We start from the raw sequence: 23,593 nt of genomic DNA, 5'->3' as shown, positions 1-23,593 counted from the left end.
AACTGGAGTCATGTACCTTTTCTAAAAATAGTTTATCTATTCTTTTCCCAGTGAACTTTAATCACTTCAAAGAAAATCCTTCAGAAAAAAAAGCTTCAGCATGGCACTGCATTAACGACGATTTATTATTTTCAAATTCTAGTTCGCTTGCATAGGGCCAGTTCACACAGTGGGCAGAGTGAACTTCAGGGGCTTCCAGGTGCAAGAAACAAGGAATGACTGTCAGAGCTATAAGCTCTGGAGCCAGCAGCTGAGCTGGCTCCATTCTTTGCTTTACAGGATCAACCAAAACAATTTACTCACTAAAAAAGGAAACAGCACCAACAGTGTCCAACTCAATATTGCACCACATGTGCCTTGTTGTGAGTGATCAAATGGATATCACACACCACTTCTGCTGCTAAAACAACAGGGATATAGCTGGATTACCTGTAGAGCTAGATCTTTACTCCTGTAGAGTCAAGGTACTCCTTGACACATACTAATATGGCATTTCTGTTTCCACAGAAGCAGACAAGTTGAGTGATCATTTAGGAGCCAGATTCAATAGCTGTAAAATATTCCATGGCTTCAGACAATTGGTTAGACAAGCATTTGTCAGGAAAGCCATTGCTACAGGTGATCTTGCCGGAGAATAGGGAGATGGACTAGAGAGATACTGAGGGCCCCACCAGCTATGCTTTCCAAGGTTCTCTGTTTTCTCTCCTCTTCAAACTTAGGGGGAATAAACCAACAAGTGTTTGCTTCTCAATATATAGCTCATGGCAGTAAGAACAGCACTGCAGGATTTTGTGGCATTTGCACAAAGGTTCTTATGAGAGAAAGCAGCCTGCTTGTTCAGTAAAAAACTGCATTCAACCCACCTAATTGACAGAGGAAAACCAGATAATGTAATCAGCAAAGCTTTTGATACTGCCTCTCACAGTATCCCTCTGGATAAGATGTCCAGCACACAGCTGAGCAACTAGGTTAAGGGATGGGCAAGCAACTCGATCATAGATTGGGCACAGAGGATGATAGAGAATGGGGTAACATCAGGCTGGCAACTGGTCACTAGTGGGGTTTTGCAGGGCTCCATCCTTGGCCCAGCTCTCTTCAGCATCTTCATAAATGACTTGGACACAGGAATCAAAGGAATACTAGGTAAGTTTGCCAACAGCATCAAATTACAAGTAAATTGTCAACTCCCTCGAGGGCAGAGAGGCCTCAACAAATCAGAGGACTAGACAATCACCAACCAGATGAAGTTTAACAAGGACAAGTGCCAGACTCCTCATCTGGGATGGGGTAACCTTGGTTGTTTGTATAGACCAGGGAATAAGAGGATAGAGAGCAGTGCTGTGGAAAGGGACCTGGGTGTCCTGGTCGATGGTTGTTGAACATGAGCCAGCAGTGCTCTGGCAGCCAGGAGGGCCAACCCTGTCCGGGGGTGCATCAGGCACAGCATCACCAGCCAGGCAAGGGAGGGGATTGTCCCCCCCTGCGCTGCACTGGGACAGCCTCACCTTGAGTGTTGGGAGTAGTTTTGGGTGCCACCATATAAGAAAAATATAAAGCTACCAGAGAGCATCCAAAGGAGGGCCACAAGGGTGGTGAAGGGCCTCACATTGCTCTTACAACAGTCCCATAAAGAAGAGATTCAGCAAAATATTCTAGGGATTTACAGCTACTTTGATGCTACCAGTGACAAAAGAGGTTTTTTTGAAGGAAGGTTCTAATCAATGAAAGAAATGGAAACACCAGTTGTCAAGTAGTGTTATATGGCATTAATATTTTTTCAGAGTTGTGCCATACTAGAAGCATAGCAAAGGAGAAATAAAAATCTGCTCCCTATAAAAATGTTTTGCATCATCCATGGAATCACTCTATCCCAGGAGTTGTCACTCCAGAGCATTTTACGAATAAAGACTTTGCTAAGAAGAGCTTGCACTTAGACAGTGAGTGACCAGCAAAACAAATTAAGCAGACACCAGGATGAGAAAATACATATTTAAGAGACATTCTGACCACCTGAAATTCATTCCTGAGCATCAGTAAGTTTTTGGACAACCACACACCTGGGTATTTCTGAAACTGATTCCTCAGATCCTACATGTCCCTTCTTCTGAGGGCAAGGGGAATGGTCATTAACATCCAAGACATCTGGGGGCTCATTAAACAGCAAGATGCAAAGGCTGGGGGAGGGGAAAATCAGCAGTTTATTTCAGTAACAGTCACTTAAAAAAAAAAAAAAAAAAACAAAAAAAACCAAAAAACCCCACCATCGTTTATAATGTAGAACTCCCTCCAAAATTAGCTTACACACTGATATAAATTGGTTTTCTTTGTGGTCTAAAATTGACTTGCAGTTCACTACTTAGTCAGAAAATAGCTACTGAAAAGCCCTGGCCTCAGAGCTTTTGGACTGTGGACTCCTTTCATCGTGTAAACAAATGCTTCAGATTTAAAGCTTTCCCATAATTGTTATGCTAACCTTGGAGCGAAACCTCTCCATTTGCATTTGAAGGAGCTAAATATTAGGCAGGGAAGAAAGTGGTCTTTTTAAAAGCATGAGAAAATGTTCCTTCTTTTTGGTCTTCAACCATCTGGGCAGGCCCTGCTCCTCTCTCTCTCTCTCTGGCAAAGGCAGAGAGAAGGAAAAGGGGCACGGATGGTGGTAATCTTGCTGAAAGAGAATTAAGAAATTCCTTCAAAACATGAATGAATGAGACTTCCTATAGGGGAGGAGAGTCTGTGTTCCAAAGAGATGTGAGAGGTTGTAGGCAGGGGGGAGGGAACAGGGACACAAATACATCAGTGAGCTAGTGAGTGATGTAAGAAGCACCTATGTTTTATTGTGGTTTTCTCTCAACATGTTCTGGAACCCAGAGCCAGATTTCTTTATAGACCGGGTGTGTGAACCCTGCAGCTAATGGGATGTTAATGTTTCCTCTTTCATCCATCTGAAGCTAAGAGAAGTCTTTGACTGCATGTGCATGCATACTCCTATGTGCATATGTATTCAGGTGAGAGAATAACTATGTGGGAGGGGGGAAAAAAAAAAAAGAGAGAGCAGCCACAGGTTTCAGTCCCAGTTTTGTGATATGTGGATTTCATTAAGTATTTCAGCAAGGACAAAAGGGATAACACTTGGAACGAAAATCCCACAGTTCTGAGATTTCTAGTAATACAGTTTAAATAAAGAAATTTTCACAAGAGGAATCATTCTCCTTTTCAAGTAGCTCTGTGTGAGGGGTCATCTCTGTCACTGCACAGGTCAAGAGATTACTCCACTAACTGTTTAGAGTTAAAGCTGTAATCAGTAGAATAAATATTTGATATTACCACAGTAAGCATATAAAAGTGAAAAACAAGACTGACAACCTTCTTAAAAATAATCTAGGCCAAATTATCTGCTGGCACAACTCTGCTCTTGAAGTCATGCCAGCAGGGAGTTTGGTGATACATTTTGAGCTGCTAAAGGAAGTTATCACAACACATTTTCTCACGACAAAAACAAAAATAATTAATTGGACTGAAAGGAAATTGAGCAAGGATTAGTAGATTATCACACACCAGAACGACCGAATTTCTGCTAGCTGCGTTACTGGTTACTGTCTATTTTCCATCCATTTCCTTGCAGAGCAATGGATCCACATTCTCACTGAATTTTCTGTCAGCATCAGAAGCAAACCAACAGTTGAACCAGGAAGTGAGATTTGCTGCATCGTGGTCATACATAACATGAGAAATAGAATTCCCTTGATATTTTCCATTACACTGACACTCTGGATTGAATTTCAGTAAAGGTTTCAGTTTCTAAAGGGAGGACAATCCTTAAATACTACTTGCACATTTGACTCTTCAGATAAAATAATTGTTGTATTTCATTCCGGAACTGTGCGGTGCCAAGCACGGGATGTAGCTACCAGGAGGATTCCACAGCAATTTCCCAAAACTAGCAGGAATCCTTGTAAATGTGATTATGAGCATGGGTTAGGCCCAGGAGTAAGTCAAGTGTCACCAAAACAGCAGCCCTGCAGTCATAAGCATCACCTCCATGCTTGTGCACACAAAGTGTGTGGGAAATTCGTCCCAGAAAGGCCAAGGTACGTAGTGAGATTTAAACCCACTACAGTAACTAGAGAGGTCAAATGAGACAAAAAGCAGGCAAGATCAAGCCTTGCCTTCACTGGTACAAGCACTAGTTGTGTATGTCAAAACTCCCAAAATTTCGCTCAGCAAGAAAGTGGACAGATGTGAGGAAAACTAAGTATCTTATATCCTAAACAAAAATGCAGACACAGTTGTCACCAGGCCTTGGGACAAGTTCTCCTTTTTGTTAACCAAAAAGTAAATTATGTTTTGCCTCACTCCCAATGAAAAGAACAACAAAATGGAAAAAAAGTGATACTGGATTAGATTTAATTGCCATGTATGTTTTCCTACCAACACATTGAAGAGTGTCTTGCAAGCTCCAGACTCTTCTTTGCTGTGGGTTGGAGTATAACACTTTTTACCGAACACATTAGACTCCAGCAGCAAATTTCACAATTTATGAGAAAAAAACCCAAAGCATCTAAACCCTGATTTTTGTGCTTATTTTATTCTGAGACTAATAGCAGACCGAAGAACCATCGTTTGGATCTATGTGGATTGATTGTTGCCTGTATTAAGCAGTATAAATGCTACAATTTTTTCAGTTATACTATCAGCTGCAGATGTTCCATTTTCTTGGATATGGCAGAGCTGTAAAGTAACCTCTGTCTCATTCATGTTTCACCAACTTATTGTCAGGAGAAGCAAGGGAGAGAGGCAATAAAGGCGTATTGTAACTGTTGGGATCTACCACACACCAATACCTAATTATGATACACCTGAGCTTCAGAGTTTATAGGGATGATGTGAGTTTCCCTTTCCATGCAAAGGGCCCCTTTTCTCTCAGACTGACACAAATCCTATCAATGCCTCTAAAAAGGTAAACATTCTAAAAAAAGCTAACGAGTATTACCCTTTTTTCAGAATGGCTTAGAAACTAGTTGAAATTAATTCAATACTTATCAGCTGAACGACTGAGATTTTGGTTCCCAAATTGTTAAACCATCACAAGCCCAGGAAGGAGGAAGCTAATAACTCAGCTGTCATTTCTTCTTAGTTCCCATTTCTTCCCAACTCTGTTTCTGATGGTTCTTGCTAGTTCTAGATCAGGGTGCTGACAGTTCACCACCCACATGGTCATTGATAAAGCCTTTGCTGTATTTGTTAATGTACAGTTCCAGGCAAAACGGAAATTCTTTATTCCTTGCACCGATGCAGCAATATTCTTCCACTGGATATACTGTAATGAACCCATGGCTACACATGTACAGAAACCATGGTCACTGGCCCAAAAGCAGGCCATTGCCTCCTAAAACATGTTTCTTCAATAACTTTGGTGTACAGCATCACTTCACACTGTCCTCTCTAGCCCACCAGGCTTCTTACCAGACCCACCATGGAACAGCTTTAGGCACAGACCAGCCCCCCCAGTGGCAGCGAGCTGATCCTCAGGCAATTAACTATTCCATCCTCCACCTCTCTTCACATCCAGGGATAGTTTTTCCCAGATGCATTAGCCAGCTGCTCACAAACATAACAGATGCTCAGTTTGACTGGTTTTAACCCAAAAGATATAATTAGTGGCAGTTTAACATAAAGACCAAAGAATAAAAATTTTAACAAGATAGTTGAACATAATTACACTTAGATAAACACTGATGATGAACACAGAGGGCTATGTTTGCTTGAAACCAGAATTTGCAACAGGCTTAAAGTTGTCTTTATTCCCAAACTGTTCTACCCTCTTTCTCCCACTAGCAAGAGAAGGATCATCTCCCCCAAAGAAAATCTTTCTTTCCTGATGAGGACAGTATTTTTTATAAGTATAGTTCTTTCATAGAGATAGTTGATTTTTACTGCATGACTTTACCCTTCATATAGCACCTAGTTGCTAACAAAGAGTCAAAGAACCTTCTCCATTTCTGGAACTGATTTATTTTCAACACTTCAGTGATGCATCCAACACACACATCGGTTTGGACAAATTCTGAACTCTACCATCATGTGCATTCCCATGTAACTATTTCCTTTCTCAGTATGTTGTACAGTTGCAACCTGACATCCTACAGGATTTCATTAGTGTATAGAGTTTATATAGAGGTAGGTTGTGCTACGAAACATATGATGGAAGAAGGAAACTCCAGTCAAAGCTGTCAAACATTGCTGCTCCAAGATAGGCTCCAAGCTCTTTATCTTGACAACTAAAGCAAGCGTTCCCTTCCCAGGGAGTGACCCTACCATACACTTCTTTTGCAGTCCCAGCTTTAAGCAACCATAGTATGCTAGTTTTGCACAGATCCTATTTAAGAATGAATTTAACAGCAGGCTTTGGAATGTATTTAGAGTTCTCACATGAATTTTTTAGACATGCTTGATGCCAAATGCTCACTGTGGCACAACACACCCAGTAGGACTTATATCTTTAATCTCATACATTTCTGAAAACAACATGGGTGTATTTTTTAATTTAAGCCTGACACCCATCATCTTTTACAGAAAAGGTTCCTACAGGGTTTTAATATACAGAGTAAATGGCAGACAACAATCAAAACCCCTGTTGCTATTATAGGTGATGGACTCTTGTTGTCTAGCACTTGGCAGCTATCATAGAAGGAAAGGGACATAATTATACACACTTAAGGCTTCATTTCCTTCACAAGCACCCTTCATTAGTACTCTGGTAAATATACTTGCACATCTTCAGGAAGACAAACACTGCTTTTTGCAGAATGCCTCATCAATGCACTAATTTTTGGTGGCAAAACACATAGCAAACCATTTATCATCTTTTCTGTGGTCTTTCCATACATTGGGGAAGCCATGGGCCAGCTATTACCACATTAGGTATTGATAGAAAGGGCCAATATTATTTAATATAGCCTGGGGTTTTTTGTTTGCTGCTTTAAAACAAAGACCCAAACTCTGCTACTGACTTTCCTTTTTCCTAGGGTAACACTTTTCGTCCCCTTCTCCTCACATCTACTTTGTGTGTTCTTTAGAGCAGGAATGTTTCTGCACGGCACTTCTCAAAAGGGATTTTGTTGTAAGTGTCTCAGGGAGTCACCTCTGAACTTTGGACACAATTTCCTTTCCTGTCTTCTGCAGACTTCCTGTGTGACAACAGGCAGGCCAGTAAAGCCATCCACACCTTTAGACTACATCTAAAAGGGACAGAGAGAAACATGGTACATACGGTCCCGTCAGTTATACAATGCTCAAAGATTACTTGTTTGCTGAGGTTTCTTGGAGACTGATGAAACTCAGGTGCTAAAATCCCATTTTTATTAACACTTCACTCAGTAGTTCCTCCCCGGCCCTTCCTATAGCTTCAAAACAGATTTTTATGATGCTACTAACTTACAGATTTTTTCCTTTATAGACTGTATTGCCAAGGTGTAACAGAGCAAGGTTTCAGGGAGGCATCCTACCACACCATGCATTCTCTGATTTTCCAGAGGGCAGATACCTCTCAAAAACCCTGCTCACATGTAAAATGTAGGTACTACCCCTCTCTCCCTCTCACACACAGACAGCATTGACATTTTCAGACAGTAATGTTATTTCCTCTTTTTGCTGTTTTATTTTTCTTCTAAAGCCTCTGTAAAGTTTTGGGATATCACCAGGCTTATAGAAGCAGCCGCTCTCCCCCCTCTCTGCTCCTGCTCTCTGTTCATTCATAAATTCAGAAGTGCCCTGCACAACACAAAATCCTTTTGTGGGTAACGTGATGTACATATCATTGCATTAGCCATATTTACTAAGCTATAAGCAAATTATGTTTTGCATCATAGCCGTGAAGAAAAATATAGTAATAGAATCAGGTACCTTTCCAACCAGATGGAAATTTGCTAATGCAATAGGAAGTTGCTTATTAAATACAATGAACTTCTGGTGTCAGGAAATACAGACTGCAAGCATCATCAGGTGAAAGGAAAATGGCTTCTTTAACGATCCTGCACACAGATACATAAATTTATCCTGATTAGAAAAAAACCCCAGTCAATACTTAGACTCTCCTAAATGGGGTTGTTAGTTATTTTTTTTTTTTTTAAATACACATCACAATAAACTGCTAAAGAAAGGACTGTTGTCATCTTTTCACAAGTGGAAAAATAAGCTATTATGTAAGTCCTGACTTTAGACCTGATGCCTTAGGTTTTAACGTTTATATTTTTCAAATTCTGTACTGCTTAGTGTGGAACTCCAAAAGTTTCTTGTAGCCTGTTAATCTCTGCTCTCTTGTGCTAGATAGACATAACAAAGCCTCTCCAGGCCTGCTCTTCAAGGACACCCAGACTGTCCTAGGCCCAAAAGTATAAACTAAAGAGCCTCTACAGGGGGCAAGCGGAGGGGAAATTACATCATTAACTGAGGCTTTAATTGGAGAATTAACCCTGCTATGCAAATGAACCAGACCTATAAAAGTATGAAGAACTCGTGACCTGTCGTCCATCTTGGGGTCCATCTTGGCAATAGCCTCTGGCTCCCCAGGCTGTACCTTTGAAGGCCTTTCAAATAAATACCTACTTTTATTCCCTTACTCCTGTCTAGTCTGTTTCTAGGAGGCCTCATAAGGCATCAGACCAACATTGGAATGAAGAACAAATCCTTTAAAGCACTCTGACGTTAGCATTTTATGTAGACATTCTAGACCTTTCAAGCAGTGATATGATCTGAGACAGGCTGTACCAATATTTTTAACACACAACACCTAGGCCAAGCAAATGGTGCTTTTAGATAATTAGTGAGAAACGGCATCAAGAAGGTGCGAGCTGCAAACAAACAGAGCAAGACAATTAGCAATGCATTTATTGATATCAGGTGAAAAGTTCTTTCAATCAAACCCAGGATGGCAATTAAGGAACAGCCTATCTTATTGATTACTCTGTGCAAGCTGGTCACTGAGCAGTTCCAGTTCACCATGCCTTGCAAGGACAGGTAAGGACCCAGCCTCAAAAACCCAAAATTTCACCTACCCCTATAAGGCACATCATCCTCAAAACAGACTCATCGTAACAAGGCTGCATAAATGTTTACATTCAAAACACAGAACCATGCTGAAGCTCCAGAAGAGCAAGTTACTTTCATTTAGGTGCACAAAATCAATTCACTGGAAAATGCCTGGATGAGAGCATCTGGGCTTGAACTACCTGAAGAAGCGTTCTGACTCAGAGAAGCACCACAAAGGGATAAGTAACTCCTGTTACAATAGTCCTCCTGGGTGCCTGGATAAAGGGCAGAGTGAGGTACAAACTAGGACAGCAGTGTTCCATTATTAAGGCTCCAGCAGTATTTCTTCTTAATGGGTACTTAGCAATTTTCTTGTTCTCTTCTTGAATATTTTGTTTCAGCAGTGCTCCAAACAGCAAATATTTGCAGTGTGGATTTTCTAAGGGTTGTTCTGGCTTTTAGAGGTTAAACTCAGCAAGAGTTTTTTTTTGTTCTTGGTTGCAAACAGCAGCATACAGTCCATTCAGCATTTCTGCACAAAAACCCACCTACTTTCTTCATAAAACAAATTAACATCACAAATCAATATTCAGAGAGGGTTTTGTTTTGTGCTGGTTTTAAGTGACAGAACTGCTTGCTTTTCCTGTCAGAAGAATTCTACCAGAAACGTGCATTTTCAGTCCAAGAAGCTGTCACATCAGCATATTTCGGGGAGACGATAGATGTTAGCTCGCACGCCTCTCATCCTTCTCTGAGAACTCAACACACAACAGCCTGCCACCCACCACAGTAACCTAAGAGATAAAACACAGAACAGCACTTGTAGAATGAGAGGGCTTTGGAAGCAAAGCCAAATTAAAAAGACACACACAATAAGACTAGAGCTGAGCATCGAAGTGCAACATCATAGCAGGTAATAATGCTGAAAACAACAGCCTGGTAACACAACTATCCTGCTCCCATAGCCAGCTTAACCTGACCTATGTAGCACAGTACTTTTCAGGCTTGCTGTAGGAGGCTCAGGCCCAAAGACCCACTTCCTCAAATCAAAACTAGCATTAGTAAGTATACAGCATTTTCCAACTTAACTGCCTAGGAACTGTAGCCTAACAAATGCATAAGGCATGAGGTTACAAAAACACCACATGCAGTACTCTCATGGGAAGTAAGAGGTGTCTGTTTGCATTTGCTCATTGGGGTGGACTAACTGGGCTCCACTGAGGATTATAAAAGGACCAAATAGCTGTGAACCTCAATACTATGAAATCCAAGGCCATACAGTTCAGGGCTAGCAGCATTCTTAAGACTACAAGTTTATCATTAGCAAAGGACAAGAAAGAGAACCTGGGAAAACCAGATGATCCCTGGATGAAAATGAGCAACCAGTGTCACAGGGCAACGATAAGGAAATGAAATCCTAAGGGGCTTTAATGAAAAAAAAAATCAGTGAGATCTCTCTCAAATGCCAATTTCAAATCTCCAGTTTCACCTGTTCAAGAAAAGAACATTAAAACCCCTGTGGTAATGTAAAAATTCCCGTGTAGAATCAGGCTGCTAGAGGATAAGAATACTTTGGAGAAGAGGCCAGAATGCATTGGTAACCACTGTAACAACCTTGAAGAGACATATCCAGATGAAATCCAGCTGTGAGACCACCAGTAAACTGTCCTGCACTGTGTAGACAAGCCCTGCCTTTTAAAGGCTTCACTTTCAAGAAATACCAACACAGGCACACAGTCACTAAAACAAGCATTCTTTGTATGCACATCAGTACCAGATTGACTACTCACATCACTGGGTTGGTGTACAAGACAGAGTTTCCCTCTGGGCACAAGATTTAGGCATTGCAAGCATGTAGGTATCACTGAGGCTTCAACCCTCCAAAACAGTGCAACATGACTCTATTTCCTCTTGGCAATTCTTTTCCTACAGCAGGCATAATACATTTCTTTGTGTTGGCTTATGCCCACTCTTACCTGTGGAGGTACAGTTGTGCAGAGAGAGAAAAGGCTTCATGGCAGCTTGTGTGGAAAAACACATTTAGCTTTTCCTTATTAAAAAGATCCATTAAGATTATCCTAAAGGCGAGCATTCTGGGCTATTACTGAAAGGTTGTTGCACCAGGATTTGAAATCCAGTGTTATCATTTTGAAAAAAAAATTCCAGACAGCTAGCAAAAGCATAGCTTCACCAAGCAGGGTCTCTTTTACTCATGGCTGCAAAAGCAATAATGGAGAAAATGAACATCATCCCAAAGGCAGTTTCCTGTATGTCATGCTATTCTCTTTTTTTTCAAAGCTAGCGAAAGATTCAATAAATTAAATAATTTTAAAAAAGGAGTTGCTTATAATTACTACAGTATTAAAGAAATATATTTCACTTTGTATGGCTTGAAATTTTGACATCATTCTTGGCTTCAGTATCATACCCAATTAGAAACCCCTAGAAGAGTGAGAACGACAAGAGCCATTAAACGTGTCACAACACAGGGTGAAGGGAAGAAGTGCTGGAAGTGGAGGCTTTTCAAAGTAAGCATAGGAAATTGTGCTGCACAATGAGTGCAGAATATGTTTTTTTCTCTTCCCCCCCAGCCTCCACCTCCTGCCCTCATGACATACACACACATTTTATGGCCTAAGAGCCAACGCAAAAGGGTGTGTTCTTTCAGGTTTATAGCCTTGACTAATGGAATTGCTCTAAATAACATTTTGATCTTGTAAGGTCATGCAGAGTGCTATACCTTTCCTTTAATGATTCAGGTCTGGACCAAGCATTTCCCAGAATTGAGATGGTAATGAAGTCATTAGTTTCTTCCTACTTGAAGCTCTGGCTAGGAAAGGGAATTCTATGGGTAAAGTCTGAGAGGGTCTTTTTCATAAAGCTCATACCCAGCTGAGCTGTAACACCTGTTACATTTTCCCAGGAGCCTGAGCTGCAGAGCATTTCCAATCTATTTGCTCTTCTTCTCCTACAGCACATTGACAAAAGCTGGGGGAATGGGTTTTCTAAGGGAGTGCTAATTGAAAAAAAAAAAAAAAAAAATCTATGCCTGGTGCAAATGTTAACTTACATCCCAGCTAAGATACTGATGATTATTTCCTTGTCCTTGAAAATACAAGCCATTTCAGACTGCATTTAAATAAAAAATACAGATTTGAAATAGGTTCTTTAATAATTCCTCACCTTTTATGTATGATATAAAGGATGAAGAATTACTCCAAAAAAAAAAAAAAAACACTATTGAAAACGGCCCTTTATGCTTAGTTTTCGATACTAAAATACAGTCACTGCTCAGTAGAGAAACACAACACTAAGCACATGCCAATAAATATAGAACTAACAATTATATATACATTCTTACAAATAATAGTCCTTGGAGAAACATTTTTAAAATATGGTTTCTCAAGCAAAGAGAACAATAAGCCCAGATGAGCAAGTTCCATGACTGAGTACCTGTGGGAAGAGGTGTGTTGCTTGTTCATTTGGAGCAGCAATGTGTTTGATTTAAGGAAACCCAAATCACTCAAGAACAACAAATCCACAAGTTAAACTCAAAACCGATACACACTTAGCAGCCAGCAAATGTATCTTGTTTTGACCCTGGTACCCTCTCAGACCTCCCTCCAAAGCAAGCCCATTTATTTTTATAACATTTTTATATAAAATTTATATAAAATTATGTTTTACAGAGCAGACACAGGTGTTCCAAGGCATTTCGGCCTTGCCAGTAGCACACATGCATATACACGCAGAGTAATGGAGAGCATTAGAAAGGAAACTAATAAGAGACATTCTTTGACTAAGGAATCTGTTCCTCCTACCAGATCAAGATAAGGCAGCCTTACTGAGCACCTGAACATGCCTCAAAAATCAGCCTTTCTCAGTTGTGAAGGTATTTTCTAGTGGTAGGACACACTTCTCTTTTTGCTGCAGACCTAGGTGGCTGTTGCTGTGAGCACTAAGGCTTTATAGTCAGAGACAGAATGAGACTCTGAAGAAATGTCTGAGAGTATACCCAGCATCCTAAACATAACACTGAGGCCTCAGTACACTTATTGGAGTCAGTATATTCTGTTGCATTGCATCTTTTTTCCTCACTTTTATCTCTGAAAAGCAGTTCTGAAAAGCCTTTAAAAATGACTGGGTTTTAAAACTCATTTTAAAAATGAGCTGGGTTTTTTTATTGTTTGGGGGCTCTGGGGATATCTTTTGATTATTTGGTCAGTTTTGTTTGACTTTTTTTTTTAGTTCTACAACATACTGCACAAATGTATAAACAAATGGAATATGGTGTGCATCTTCCCAGTATTTAGGAAGTTCATATGCAAGAAAGAAGAGGCATATCACTAAAGTATAAAATTAGTCTTGTATTTTTAATAAAACAGAGGGTGTAGTCAAGAAAGAACACTACCCATCCTCATTTTTTTGACTAATATGCTAAAATATCACATTAGAAACAAATAAAGCATTTATTATGAAAAGCTTTTCCCCCCAGAAACATCAAGCTAAGTTATTGTTGTTTTTCTTTTGGTATTAAAAATCTTAATGAAGTATCTGGAAAGCAGAGAATTATTATAGACTAACTTCTGACCATTTTGCTGGCAGACTGTAGCATGCTTACCTTTGTGATTTGCTGAGTCTTTTCTACACAGCCAAGAGAAGTAACTTTGCTGCCAGGTTTTATCACGAGGCCCTGTTATTTCCCCAGTAAAATGAAGTAGAAACGTTTTCTGTAGATGTTTACATGCCCAAAATCATTGGATATAATCACACTATGTAACAAACCTACTTTTACTTTCTTTTGCCTTTGCTTTTGGTCAGCCCCAGCCAGGCAGTGGATTGTGCCCGCTCAGAGAGTCATCACATCTTTAAGGCTGGAAAAACCTCTAAGATGATCAAGTCCAACCGTTAACCTCACACTGCCATGTTCACCACTGAAGCTCAAGTGCCAAATTTACACTATTTTGTACACTTCCAGGGATGATGATTCCACCACTTCCCTGGGCAGTCTGTTCCAAAGGCTTTCATGGAACAATTTTTTCTTCATATCCAATCAAAAACATCACCCCAGGGAAGGAAGGGTCTTTAGGCAAGCAGGACACAGCATCACACACTCAGTCCCAATTTTGAGCAGCTCAAAACAGAAGCTTAAAATTCTCCCTTGTAAACTCAGACATAGTATTTCATTGTAATGTGAAAGTTTGGTCTTTGATGCACCTAAAACATACCAACTCCCCCATTGTAGCCATTTCCCAGCAGCTACATCCCTCTTGTCCACTGCTTTCATAATTATTTTCTCCTACTCCCTTCTAAAGTGGTATTTTCTGCTACTTCCTTCCAAACTGCCCCTTCATTCAGCAGGTCATAGCCTCCCTGTACAGAATTATTCCTCTTCTTTAGCCTATTCAACCAAGCGAGCTGCATAAAGTCCAGTTCAGACTTTCTAAACTTCACAACATCTTTATATATTCCTGCTTTACTTACACTGCTTGCATCCTCATATTAGTACCCACTTTTGAAAAAAAGTAGCAGGATCTACTGGTACTCCATGTAAGGCAAAGTATCGCAGCTGGATGAGCACATTCTCTATCTGGTGGTAAGCCTTCCCAGAATGAGGTGGTTCCTGATCCACCCACAATCAAAATCTGCTGATGGTAAATTTACAGAGCTCCTATCACCTTTCCTTTTGGAGAACAAAGGCAGACCCTGGCAAACAAACTGCTGAAAATGACTGTGCCCTAAAGACTCCAGAATCTTTGAGCTTCTAGTTGAAACTTACTCCATACTTATAGATGAGCAGGCCATGGCCTGCTGAAAGGGCAAGACTGGAAACATGGAATTCTTTATCTGTACCCTGGAATTTGAAGAGAAGTAGAAAATTGATTCATTTCAGCTTCACACTTGGCATGAATTGCTTTCTACACTGTGTCAAGCTGTTAAGTAAGAGTGAACTGTTGAAAACAAGAGCTCTCCTTCAGTGTTTCTTCCCTGCCTACAGAGGGTGAGCAGTAGCAGTCCAGCAAAGGCTGGTGTCCCCCATGCTCTGCTACTCAGGCAGGAGCATGAAATGAAAGGTGTCTTTCAATGGGGCTGGGGCTGCCTGTGACATAAACAGGCTGTAAATCTGACTATATGTTTGAATAATGTCAAGAACGATCACAATAAAAACTACGTATAAGCAAGGACATGAAATGGAAGTTAAATAACTTGAATTATAATTAACCACAACCAACTTGCCAATAATCTCCACACACAAATGCCTTCCATATTTTTGCCATATGGAATGACTCACTTCACTGCACTTCTCCCAAAAATAAGAGGATCAACAGCAGCACACATCTTCAGGTCACCTCTGGAAGAAAGCTTTGGCAATGCTGATTAAACAGAAAGATATCACTTGTAGCTCGGGACTACCTGAGAGCAGGAAAACACAAAAGACTGAGGGAATATTCTGGGAAAGTATGGCTGCATGCCTACCCTGTTCTCATACTGGAGAACTGCTGCTGGTCACTCTTGGAGAGCAAGCAACGTGGGCGTTTAGACACTCATATCAGAACTCTGCAGCACGGAAACCACCGCTCAAATGCTTATAGAGCATATTTGAATTACAGAGCACTGCCACATCCAAGCTTCCTGTACTCATGTAAGTTGAAGAAATGTGATGTGGTTTTACAAGTGGGGAACTGAGGCACAGACCAATTTTGCAAGTTCTCCAAAACACCACAGGAGTTTTGAGGGCACCATCTGAGCCATAGTTCTGAGGTTAGAGCATGGTCAAAATTCTTCTAACACATTAATACAATCAACAACTCCATGTCCAATAGAAGTCATGAGTGACATGATTTTGTAACCTTCTCATTTGTCAGAAATCATACTAAAACTTTACCCCTTCAAGCTGAATTTAGGTGGATTCAATGCAGATGCTAGATCAGAGAAAACATTTCCTCCCAACTGCAAGCAAAATCAGGTGAGCTGCTTTTGAATGTGAATAAAATGGAATAAAATTAATTACATTTTGTCTTGAAAACATTCTTTAAATGAATATATCTATATAAAATACATGCAAGATTACACAATTTATTCACATTTGTATGTGTTTTATACTTCACTTCCACAGCAATATTATACACAAGTTTATAAAGTTATTACCTGCCACAAATTGAGCTTGAGGAAAAAAAAATCCCAAACATTTTACAATCTTGTTTCATTACTCTGTTTTCTTATAGAACAATTCAGCCTATAACCTTTCTTTTCCCAAATAATAATTCTGACTTTGAACTAACCTAAAAAACTGCTACCATTATCAAACTGTCATAAACACCTCAATGCTTTTGCAAATTTATTGACACCTGCCAGTTAAAAGCTGTATTTCAGATTAAGGCAATACTGGTCACTTGCTGTACACATACAGAATGGAAAACACACGCAAAATACACCCTCAGACATCAAAATCCATGGAAACTAATGTAAAGAATTCAAAAGTTTTAATTAGAAATACATTTTAATTACTACAAGTTTTCCTACACTTAAAGCTTTCAATTTAATACATAAAATTTTCTTCTTTATTTAAAAGCAAAGATCTTGGGGTCCATCACCCAAGTGTTGACACTTCAAGAGCAAGGCAAAGAAAGGAAAGGTACCATTTGTTCTCATATTCATCATAAAGATCAAAATAAAATGAGAACCACAGAACACAGCAGAGATTAAACGTTGAAATTAAATACCCTTTGTACATTCCAAGATAAATTTGTTTTGATACCTTCTAAATATCAAATACAAAGCTGCACATTTTCATTATTTCCCCACCTTCTCTCTGCCATTCAAAGTGCACAGCTGAGGAAGAAGAGAAGAATGGAAAGGAACTCAAGCCTGACTGCTGTTCACACTTTAATTTGTATGTTATGTACACAGCGTTTTACTGTGAACTGACTTGGAACAGAGCTTGTATGAAATTTTCTTACTAAACTCACATTTTTCATTCAACAAAATGCAGTCACTCAGAAGGTATCACAATTCCAGATGCCATTCCTCACTGGTGATCTTTCTTCCCACCCCAATCTTATTGAAACCTAGGAAACTCAGTTGGGGTACATATCCAGATCCAAGCCCCCAGCCTAGCTGGCTGTTTCACAGCAACAAGACCATCTAACAACCAAGTATCTCCCCTTTCAAGTGTTCTTGTTGGAGCTGTTATAGCTTGTACTAGTAACAGGCAATATACCACTAAAAAAAAAAAAAAAAAGGCAAAACAAGTGGTCATCTTGTCCACTTCTCTGGGGTTATAGAAGGCAATAAACACAAGACACGTATCTTTAGCCAATATCCTGACCACGGACTCCTCTGCAGTGTTGTGCTCCCTCCATCCTACCCCAGGTGAAAGAATTTGATACAAAAGTTCAGCACATTCAGGGCAGAGAGGTGGAGGCCCACAGATGCTGGTTTTACAAGAGAGAGTACAAAGTCAAAGGGAATTCAACAACACTTCATCCACTTCAGTGTCCTTGAAAAATCCCCAGAAGTGCTGATCCTTATGTGTCTTTCTACACTTGAGAACTGTATCCGAGTGCCTTGTATAGGTTCTATAAACAAGAGACGGAGAAGCGCCTCACAGGCAAAGTAGGGAAGACAGCAAGCAGATTCTCCAAGGCAACCTGTACAGTGTTTACTGACAGCAAAGCATCACCACATGACATTTTCTCAAAGTGGTAGGTGTCTCAGATTCTGGGAATGACATTCCTGGGAGTTCTTCCCATGTCTGCTCCTTTGAACAGTATTATAAAACTCCATACATAAGATTTTATGTTAAAGCAATTGTATCGCACATTTACTTCTCAAATTTTATGTCACGATCACAGGATTATTCTGCCTCTTAAGTGAAGTGTTTACTATGAAAAAAATAGTTAAAGGGAGGATGAGATGGTATTTATGCCCTAAAGAAAATGTACCTCATTCAAAAGCCTCCTCAAGTTTATTACAAGGAAAGGAAAGGAAAAGGGAAAGGGAAAGGGAAAGGGAAAGGGAAAGGGAAAGGGAAAGGGAAAAGGAAAAGGAAAAGGAAAAGGAAAAGGAAAAGGAAAAGGAAAAGGAAAAGGAAAAGGAAAAGGAAAAGGAAAAGGAAAAGGAAAAGGAAAAGGAAAAGGAAAAGGAAAAGGAAAAGGAAAGGAAAATTGAAAACAGCAAAACCAAAACAAACCACAAACATGTAAGCTGAAACTTAAGTTACCAGACCCAACAGCATATGCCTCTACCTTTCATAGCAGATGCATGATCTTTAGCTGTGACTGCACATTACTATTCCACCAATGATAGATATGATTCATGTCTTTATATCACTTACTTTTGAGGTTTGTACTCCTACTGTGGGCCACTATCCTTCAATTGTGCTGACTCAAGTGTTTACTTAGCTATATTCTTGATAGGATTCTCTCAATATTATTATTTAAAAACACCAAGGAAATAATTTTTAAAACACACAAATTTGCAAAGTATGAAAAAAAAAAAAGCACCAAAACCCTACAGATGATTTTAACAGATCTTCCTTAAAGAATTCCAGTGCAAACATTTGAACTGTGCAACAGAGAAAGCACATCATTCTGGAAGTGAATAAAGCTGAGCTGTACCATGTTGTGCAATCTCTACATTGTATCTGCTCCTCAAAAGTCACAAGCACAGAATCATAGCTTTGCTATTATAAGTCCCTTGCTTTCTCCTCCCCATCTGCAATCATCATGTACTCTTTGCTGCCAAATTCCTCCCTACAGGAACTGTGGATCCCTCTCCTAGCTTTAGCACTAGTGCTTGAACATGCCAGTTCTCACAGCACTCTTTAATATACCACTTTTCAAACATTAATTCATGCACAGTTTTATACTATCTCAGCTATCAGATAATTGAAGTAGTAAATAACTTCTTTTTTTTTTTGTGAATTTGACATATTTTGGGAGGCTCAAGCTGGATATTATGAAAATTTCTCCACCGAAAGACTGGTTCAACATTGGAACAGGCTGCCAAGAGAAGTGGAGTAGTCACCATCCCTGCAAATGTACATAAAACAAGTCGGCAGGGCACTTCATGATATGGTATAGGCGGGATGCTGGGACTTGGTTGAAGGTTGGACTGGATGATCTTGGAGGCCTTTTCCAACCTCAATGATTCTATGTTTCCCAAGATCAGTTTGAACAGTCTCCCTAAGGCTGATCATACCTCCTCCAAATGCTGATCATCTGACTCAATGACTGTAAGCTCTGTTGGGTAGGCACTATTTACACACAGCATTCCCACATTTTGTAAACTGCTCGAAGCTCTCATTTTTCATTGGTCTTGAAGGCTGGGGTTTGGGCATTTTGTTTGTTTGTTTCAAAGGGGATTGTTAAATGTGACTTGCAACATAACCTCCCAACACCACAAGGTAAGCCAGGGTCAGGTGCTGCTCAATTGTTTCCAGAAATCACAATGCACAGAGTGAGTCTGGTTATGGTGAGAAGTATGCTTCTGATGAATATACATCTGCAATGACACTGAATACATAGAGAGAAGACACATGAACAACAGATTTGAAACTGATGATGATACCAAGGAAGAGCTGGAGCAGACATTAAAAGTAGATAATAGAGATGCATCACGTTATCGTGAAATTACAAGACAAGCATTTTTGTCTGCTGACACATTGCTTCTCAGTTTTTTGGTGAGGGCTGCCTACTTCTTCAGCAATTTCTGGGTAAGAAGAAAACCTGAACATTGCTTACCAGTCCTCCTAGACTGCTGAATAAACAAAAGAAATAGTGATCAGAGACAGTTGGCTCCACCTCAAAGATATCTAAAAGGGAAGTTGGGGTGGACAGACCAACATCCCAGAGGGAAAGTTTATAACCACTTTGAATTGAAAGAAAAATCAAAAAGATGCTGTACACCATCACTCTCTTCAACAAACAATACGATAAGAGGGGAAAACGAAGGAGAGGGTTGCATCATAAGGTAAGAGACTCCTGGAATCAGGAAGGCAGGTCTGTGTCACATCAAAAACTACACAAATAGTTTTGGTGGGAGATAAGTGACTATTTCCTAACAGCAAATACATGTACCATCAGATACACTCTGTGGCTTACTTCTTGCTATCAGGTATCAAATATGTCCAACCCCAGTAGTCACAAAGGACAGGATGAGACTTGAAATGGGTACCCTAAACTGCAAAAAAGACAAAGATAAATACCTATGCAGTTTCCCAATGGATGAATCTCCTGGAAATCATTGAACTGAAATTGGATATTTCTGGAAGATACTCGATAGTCAGTCTACAACTACAGGCTCTGAACTGGCATTGCCCGGAGTAATTCAAGAACCTTTGTTGAAGAGGTAGTAGGATGAAGAGTGGTCAAAACTGTCCATTCTTGCCTTAAGAAGTCAAGGTCCTCCAGATCTTCCTTACCTCTGGCTACATGAACAGTATCAGAGGAAAAAGACATCTCACATTGTAGGAATAAGCATAAATCCACCCCAGATATTGCAAGGCCCTGTGCAAAAGCACAGAATTGGGAAACACATGTAATGTGTCTGAGGAACGAGGAAGGACTCAGCACTATGTCGCATTCAGAGGAGGTAAAATATGGAGAAAGTGGGGGAGGGGAAGAAGACAAAAATCCCTCCTGTGATATGGTAAATCCTCAGATTACAAGTCGTGGGGGCAGGGAAGAGTTTAGGCAGCAAACTGACAGAACAGCCCTTCCACCCCCTCACTAGACTAATTCTCCATGAGGATATTCAGCTTCAGTTTACATTTGTTATCAGGTCAGCTTTCTATGCAACCTAAACAATAAAATACATGCAGGAGAGGTGGGCAAACTGAATGCATTCTAATTTATCACATAAAGCAGGGACAGCCTAATTCATGTACTATTCCTACCCTCATTTACACAGGTAAGAAAGAGAAAAAGGGAGGAAAAACTCCTGGGGGGGATGGTATGGGGGGGGTGGTGGGAAAAGCCTTTTTATTTTGCTAAAGGACCCCAGGGAAGGGCCCCTGAAGCAGAGGCCCTGCTTTTACAAATGCTTCCCTTTCCTTACACGGTCCCTTTAATACAAGTAAAAATTTCAAATTCCTCATTTGTTTAGCCTGAAATCCCTTGCACATTTCCCACAAACTACTTCCTTTTCTCTCTTTTTAGCTGGACTCCCTCTCTTTTTAATGAAGAGAAGTTCAGAGAGTTTTTCCCATGAATAGATGGCGGGCACCTGGGAGTTATGAATTTTAAAGTGATCATTTTCTTTCAGCCCTGCTGGACAATAGGGATCTCCTTTTGACTCACTTTCACAGCTTTGAGAGGCTCTCAGATCAGCCACATTCCAATCAGACTGGAGTCAGATCAGAGCCAGGCTGGACTGCATCAAGGTCTCTCGCACAGAAAGACAAGGAGCAGATGGCCAACACTGAGCTCTCCTCCCCTTTTCAGAGTGCAATGGAAGGCAATGTGGGAAAGCGTTCCCCCAGCATTGCCTATTGATTTCTGAATAGGACCACCACATGCCACCAGCCTGTAGGTATGAACCTCTGTTAACAGATGGTGAGATCATTATGAGCAATTAATTCCTTTAATGTATCAGTGGGAACATGTTGGAAAGGGTGATGCAAGCACAGAGTGAATAGTGAACTTCTCATTCCTCGGGGAGAGCTGCAGCTACATCACTGAGGGATGGGAACAGTCTTTCAAGACCCTGTGCATACTGAGAACCAGAGTTAGCCATTTGGTCCACAGACACAAGGCATGGTTTGTATTAACTAATCATCCCTCCCTCGTTGATATGTGATTAACAACAGATTTCTTTCTAGGTCATTTTTGGAGAGACAAACAAATCAAAACAATGGGAAAAAAAATCCCGAACTATCAACACGGCAGGAACACAGGGAATTCAGTCGTCAAGACGAGGAGGGAATTTTGCTACCAAACTTTTTGTTACATAAAATTCGATTTAGACTGGCTATAAATTAAAAAGGAGACAGACTATTTTGAACACAACTATGTGTACATAAATAAAGGAGAAGAATTCATAATAGGTCTTAGCACTGAAAATAGAAGCACACAAAATAAGCCCTTAGCAGGCTTGTCAGAAAGTAACCATGAAAGGAGCTTACAAGTAAGTTATAGATTGTACAATTTGAATATAGATATCGTATTGAAATGCAGAGAAATCCACAGAAAATGCTGCGTATTTACTGCTATTCATTGTGATTTGAGTAAATTAAAATGCACTGTGCTAATAACAACTCTAAGAGTAGGACATTCCCGCATCATCTGCTTTACATGCATTTATATGACAGGCTTTGTTGTGGCGGTTCTTTTTTTTTTTTCTTCATTTCAGAGACAGAAGGAAAAACTGAAAGCACAATATAGATGGCTAGTTAGCTCTTGGTCTTAAAGATGACAGCAGAATGTGAACAGGAAATACAGGCAACTATTCACTTATTCATATTTAAATGACACTTTTTGCTTGTAATTAAGACACTCAAGTCGTGTCTCTGTTCATGAAATTTACATAACTGTACAATAGCTTGCCTAAGTGAACAGCAAATGGTAGTTAACCTTGAAGTGTATTATCTTAATTGAATAAATCTGGCTATAGTTCAATAAATTTAAACAGAAATATATCTTTTAAATACTAAAATAATTTTTTAAAATGCATTTTCTTTTACATCTTAAGATGGCTTGCTGCTTTTCTTCTAGATTTTTATTTCTGCTGTAACATTGGTCCTTTAAAAAAAAAGAAACCATTGCAGAACAACAAAGACATTGATACATGTTTCCTGTTTTCTCCTTATTGTTTGCAGTTTGAGTCAGTGTCACATTCTGGAAAGCCTTGATAAGAATATCAGAATATTGAATCAAAATGTATAACTTGCCTGTTTGAGATAGTCCCTTACCTACTTTCCCTGTCCTTATTGGACTTCTGTTCTTCCCCTCCCCCACCATGTACCAGCTGAGTATCCCATCACACAGTGAGAAACCTAGGTGGGAGAATATAGATTTTTGCATAGGTTAAATAGGAAAGCCACATTCCACCACTCTCCCATTTAAATCAGATTTACATGGGGTGTAAATCCCCTCAGAATAGAGCCATTCACAAAGAGCTCAGAATGATCCCCTCACAACACTGATTACATTAAATCAGTAGCAATCATGTTTCCTAGATTATGTAGTTACAGCAAGAGAAACTGTGCAGCATATTTATATTTGTGTGAAATAAGTTAATGAGAAGCCACCTGTGCCTTGTATCACTTTACAAGGAAAAGCAGAGGAACACAGGTGTTTCAGCAATATTGCTGTGTATTTTTACATGAATTTGCAAACACTAAAAATGAACATATTGTTACTAAATTCAGTGACATACACATTTTGAGGGACAATATTTTGGATTTGGGCCGTTCTTTCTCTTAAAGAATTACAAAAGGCTGGTACCTTGGCCATCAGCAAGAGCTATAATTTGGGCTTTTCTCTCTCCCACAATGTTCACCATTGTATCTTATGCAACATACACTGTACATGCTCAGTTCTTGCCCACGTTGCTGGTGAGAAGC

The 23,593-nt window shown here is 39.9% G+C and overlaps 1 long non-coding RNA gene across 8 annotated transcripts in view; it reads right to left on the bottom strand.

The window, feature by feature from the left end:
* LOC138106782 (uncharacterized) overlaps positions 1-23,593 on the bottom strand; it is a 110,213-nt gene that overhangs the window by 60,213 nt on the left and 26,407 nt on the right. For 4 of the 8 annotated variants that reach the window (XR_011149105.1, XR_011149103.1, XR_011149106.1 and 1 more), the window contains one exon: positions 8,851-9,821. This is a non-coding gene — a long non-coding RNA (uncharacterized lncRNA). Of the gene's footprint in view, positions 1-8,850; positions 9,822-21,858; positions 22,396-22,939; positions 23,024-23,593 lie in introns of those variants that run through there. The other 4 variants (XR_011149101.1, XR_011149102.1, XR_011149107.1 and 1 more) reach the window with 3 other exon arrangements.

This window comes from Aphelocoma coerulescens, chromosome 2 (assembly GCF_041296385.1).
Source record: "Aphelocoma coerulescens isolate FSJ_1873_10779 chromosome 2, UR_Acoe_1.0, whole genome shotgun sequence".
NCBI classification, from domain to species: domain Eukaryota; kingdom Metazoa; phylum Chordata; class Aves; order Passeriformes; family Corvidae; genus Aphelocoma; species Aphelocoma coerulescens.
This window is presented reverse-complemented; position numbering and strand designations above follow the sequence as displayed.